Genomic DNA, 5,206 nt, shown 5'->3' with positions numbered 1-5,206 from the left:
TTGCCACAATTGAAACAATTTTTGTTTTTGCCTTTCTTGCCGCCGCGTTTCCCACGCTTGTGAATGTGTCCACTATAACTGGCTTCTTTACCCTTCTTGCCCTTGTTAAGACCCTTACCCTTTCCCTTTTTGCGACCAGAGCCCAAAGCTCTTGAATCAACCATGAAAACCTCCTCAGCGGGTTTTTCGGCGAGAAGACGATCTTCTTCAAGCTCATCATGGCGAGCTACCTCATCAAATATCTTGATGTTGTCATTGTGGGTAAGGTTGACACGCATGTGATCCCAATTACTCGACAGAGAGCGGATAACAGCTTGGACTTGCTACTTGTCAGTCAATTCATGCCCAGCAACCCTCAATTCACTGATCATGTTGGACATGTTTGTCAGATGCTGCCTTATAGTCTGATTTGGGCGCTTCTTATATCCATCGAATTTAAGGGTTAACTGACGAAGTCTAGTAGTTGAGGTTCCCCCAAATTGAACCTTCACAGCATCCTAAACTGCTTGAGCTGAACGGTGCTTCTCAAAACGCAGCATCAGATCATTCGTCATGCTACTCAGCATCAAAATGCGAGCCACTCGATCTTTGCGCTTGTAGGCATGATATGCTTCCATATCACGCCTATGTTGAGCAGTATTTCCTTGCTCTGGTTCAGCCATTGGTTGTGTGATAGTTTCCAACATGTCTTGCTCTTCTAGGGGATACTGAATCTTACAATGCCAAACATCATAATTCTTTTCATTCAGCTTGTCTCTCTGGTTTAAGTCAGCGACGATGCTCTTTGTTGCAGCCATTTCAATTATACAGACACAAATTACCAACATTAGGAACTAGTACAATTTAAATTTTCAATAAATTTTGCCACTTCATTGTGAATCAAAAATAATAATCTAACTTATGTCATAGAAATAAAAAGAATGTAGACATTTAATCAATTTCCATTAACATAGTCCAATTATTATTTTTTGATTTAAACAAGTGCAAAACATTTCTAGTTATTAGTTTGACCTAATAACTCCCACTATTCAACAATATTTTCATTCATGCAAATTAGATGTAACTAAACAAAAATTACATAAAAAAAATGCCATAAATGAAAAATATCCAATATGTACATATATAAAACAAAATCCTAGTAATATGTACAAGAGAAAATAGGAAACAACATGAATCACATGCCAGGTACATAATCAGGATCATCACTAATGTTATCAACATCCTCATCACTGTGTCCACCAAGCTCAAACTCCTCATACCACGCATGAATCGAGCTGCAGGTTCCAAGTACCTAGCGCTTCGCCCAGTCCGACGAATGCCCTTAGCCCTCAATTGACTTTCTCTCTCTAGCAGAATGCTCTCATCGAGAGAATTAAAGTCTAAAGTGCTAATCCTTTGCTTCAAAGCACGACGGATTGAATCCCAATCATCCGATAGAGCATCAAGCACAATTTCCATTTGTTGTTCAATGAAGAACTCATGAACATTCTGATGCCATAAATTGTACATCCAATAGTACATATAATCAATATGCTGGGCAATAGTATGATGAGGATCCTTTTTATAAGCCAATGATTGAATAATTTGTTCTTTTGTAGCCACTACAATCATAAATTTTAAATATATACAATTAATTAACCATTTTATTAGTTTTATCTCACAAATTAATTTTCCAATCATAGGAAAAAATTCCATTAAAAATAAATAAATAAATAGGAAATTCATTTTAAAGTAATCTAAAAAATACAATTGAAACGCGCTCTCAAGCGCCACCATATCACAGACGACCTGATGAATAGCCGTGTCATTCACGCGCTCATTGCGTGTCTGGAATTGTGTAATTTATTTATTTATTTATTATTATTTTTTTAAAAAAATTTTATTCAGCCCGCGAGACGGACCCGAGATTTGACCCAATTCAGACTCAGATCCGGTGGACCTGACCTGATCAGCCAACTAACGGTCGACGACGACTGTATATATATGTCACGCCCCGGTGCTGGTCATCTTCTCCGGCGAACTATGTTTTTTTTTTTCGCATAATTTTCCAGAAAACTTCGAAAATGCATAATAAATCATACAGTGATCAGAAAATTATGGTTAAATACCCATTGGAAAGCTAATTACATGTGCTATCCAACCAACGTAATTTCATATCAAAAACTTGCAAATATTTTTCCAGATATTTCAGATAACTTTTGGGTTTCAAAGTTCTTAGTGCGCACTTGCAATTGTCATGAAAAAAAATGCACACATTGGTCATTCATCTTTCTAATAACATATAGATCACCAGAACTTGCGAAAAACATTTCAGATTCAGGCATGCTCCAATACCAATGTAGTATACCGAATTATAGAATGAGAAAGTAAAGAGATACACTTACTAATTGTCCTTATCGGAATGTCTTACGGCAACAGTGCTTCTGGTTGTAATTGTTACAAAAACAAGTACACAATACCCACAGTACCGAACACAAAATATCTCCTTTGCAAGATGGAAGTCCCCAAGTAAAATTATCGAACAGAGAGTTGTTTCTCTCTTTTAAGCATGAAGACTTCAGTTACCTTTGGTAATTGATGTTGGTTTGTGCAGTTGTCTTTTAGACAACTGTTTGTACAAAACTCCCTATGGGCTGGGCTGGGCCTTGCCCTCATGGGGGCCCAATCCTAGCCCAAAGTCCAACATCTCCTACTCGCCTATGTAGGGCTGGGCCTCTTTTATTCATGTATATCTCAAAAAACTTACACAAGGAATTCATACAAGTGAACGGACCGTGCAACTTGAAGCACACAAGCAATAGGAGCTCCAATATAAACCTAACTTAAGGCCATATAGGAGACATCGACCTCTTAAAATCACTCCTGAAAGTGTACTTACATACCCCATGTAACGCCCCGACCCGGAATGCGCTACTTTTGGAACTCTATAAATTGAACTACAATAAATTCAATCATCAAAGCACCAAAAAAACAATTCGACCGCACCTCCCCATAATACAGAGGATGCCAACCTGGAGTAACACGCAACAATTTCACAAACATATTCACAACCTAGGCAGGGGCTCCGGCCATCTAACAAGAACATCACAATTTAAATTCTCAATTCTAAGCAGGGCCTCAGGCCACCTAGCAATCATAGCATCAAGAAAATTCTCACATCTAAGCAGGGCCTCAGGCCACCTAACAGTCACACATAATTTCTCCACACAACAACATATATAGTCAATATCCAGCACAAATAGCAATTCTGAAAACATAAGAATCGTCAGGACTCGAAGTCCACAAACCCGGTTCGGGAGTCCCGATCACACGGAGTACCCTCCCTACCGTCCATCCCGTCATCGAACAGGGACATCACACAATGTCTCGACAAGGTAACATAATTACGACAAAATAATAACATATATCAAGTTTAGAACTATTTAGAACTATTTAGTCCTATCACCCTCCAGGGGTCCATCCATGTCACGCACCCTCCTCCTGATCCGCGACCCTGGTATCGGCACTAGACTCACCTGTGAGGAGGGAATAGGAGAAAGAAAAGGGTGAGCGAAAGGCTCAGTAGGGAATAATAAGGAGTAATTGAATAAATAAGGCTGAAATATTAAATAAAGGCACAAATGCAACAATATGATAACTAACATCATGTACATCAAACACAAGTAGATAACTACACCATATGAGATCCTAACTTGGCCCACCGGCATCCCTACACATATTGGGACCCTGAACAGCCCAACGGCATCATCACATGGTGTTCAAGCACATATGAAATCCTGATCCGATCCACCGGCATTCCCGTAGTCATGGGAACCCTGAACGGCCCAACGGCATTCCACATTTCACATCAATCACAACTAGGAGATATACGGGTCTATACCCGACATCTTCCATGCAATTACAATGCATGTCCAACATGGTTATGCAATAGGTAACCTACAACCTATATATATACATATACTACTACATGATGCATGTTCAAGAGTAATTCATGCTCAATGGAAGATTGAACAAGCGGGGTATGCACTATAATTCAAATCATATAATAAATAAATCACAAAGTGAGGTTATTCTCCCTTAGGCACAATTAAGGCGAGAATGCATCATAATGAGCGATGGAGAAAAATAAATGTTCCCAATAGGAATACATATTCAAAGAGAATAACAAAGGATGGAATTTCCCTACCTCGCACTCCAAAAATTAGCTATATAAATCAATACTCATCCTTGACTTTTCCTGGCCTCAACCAACCTATTATTCGGTAAACCCATCCTCCAATCAATATAAAAACAACTTCAATTGCACATATCCAATACAAATTAATTCAATAAATCAAGAACTCCTTACCTTCTCTTACCCAAAACTTCCCAAATTCTTGAACTTCACCTACTCAAGCTTACTACTCCAATCGACAATAGGATCTAGCAATACAACCATAAACAAGTCTAAATCAACCTATTATATCACTAATTTCATCTAGTTTAGAGAATTTCCCCCAAATCCACAAAACCCATAAATCCTGGAATCCCAAATCTCCCAATCTTTAGATACTAACCTTAGGTTTAAGAAACTTACCAAGGTTGTAGAAACAAGTAGAGAGAAGGGATTTAAGCTTCCTTTAGGCCTCAAATGATGTAGGAACCCATGGGTTTGAGTTTGGGTTCAAACCTTGAAAGATTAGAACAAAGAGAGAAATTTAAGAATGTGTAAGCTAGAGAGAGAAGTTAGGAATTCAACTTGAAACAACTTGAAGGAGAGTAATCTTACCTTGATTGATGATCTTAGATTGATGGGAGGGAGGAAATTTGAGAGAAAATGGGGTTTAGGGTTTGTTTAGGTCGGGTATTTTGAAAGAAATCACGAAAATGGGTGTTTTTAAACAATCTCGGGTTGCAGATTTTAGGAAGTGTCCGGACACTTATGCCTAAAAACCCCTCTGTTCAGTTTTCTTCTGTATCTGTCCGGACGGTTTTTAAAACTGTCCGGACGGTTACCCCTATAATCAAAAAATTTCAGTTTTAAACCCCTCGTACACCCCCTAAATCACTCGGTATTAATTTCTAATGATTTTATACATATCTCTATACTCAACACATGATGATTCTACTTATTTTCTAAAAGAAAAAGAAGTTTGGGGTATTACATCCTCTCTCCCTTAAGTAAATTTTGTCCCCGAAATTTAAAACGTACCTAGGCTTGTGAATA

At 38.4% G+C, this 5,206-nt stretch overlaps 1 long non-coding RNA gene across 2 annotated transcripts; it reads right to left on the bottom strand.

Moving 5' to 3' along the window:
• Window positions 1–3,158: 3,158 nt before the first annotated feature.
• LOC119990434 lies at window positions 3,159–4,829 on the bottom strand. 2 transcript variants are annotated; one of them, XR_005466043.1, is made up of 2 exons: window positions 4,769–4,829; window positions 3,159–3,515 (listed from the first exon to the last, which is right to left on the bottom strand). It is a non-coding gene; the product is annotated as an uncharacterized LOC119990434 (long non-coding RNA). The 2 variants fall into 2 exon arrangements; XR_005466042.1 differs by lacking the exon at window positions 4,769–4,829 and adding an exon at window positions 4,187–4,248.
• Between the last annotated feature and the right edge of the window lie 377 nt (window positions 4,830–5,206).

The sequence above is a fragment of the Tripterygium wilfordii genome, chromosome 22 (assembly GCF_013401445.1).
Source record: "Tripterygium wilfordii isolate XIE 37 chromosome 22, ASM1340144v1, whole genome shotgun sequence".
Taxonomy (NCBI): domain Eukaryota; kingdom Viridiplantae; phylum Streptophyta; class Magnoliopsida; order Celastrales; family Celastraceae; genus Tripterygium; species Tripterygium wilfordii.
Note: the sequence above shows the minus strand (reverse complement) of the source record. Positions and strands in the feature narration are given on the sequence as shown.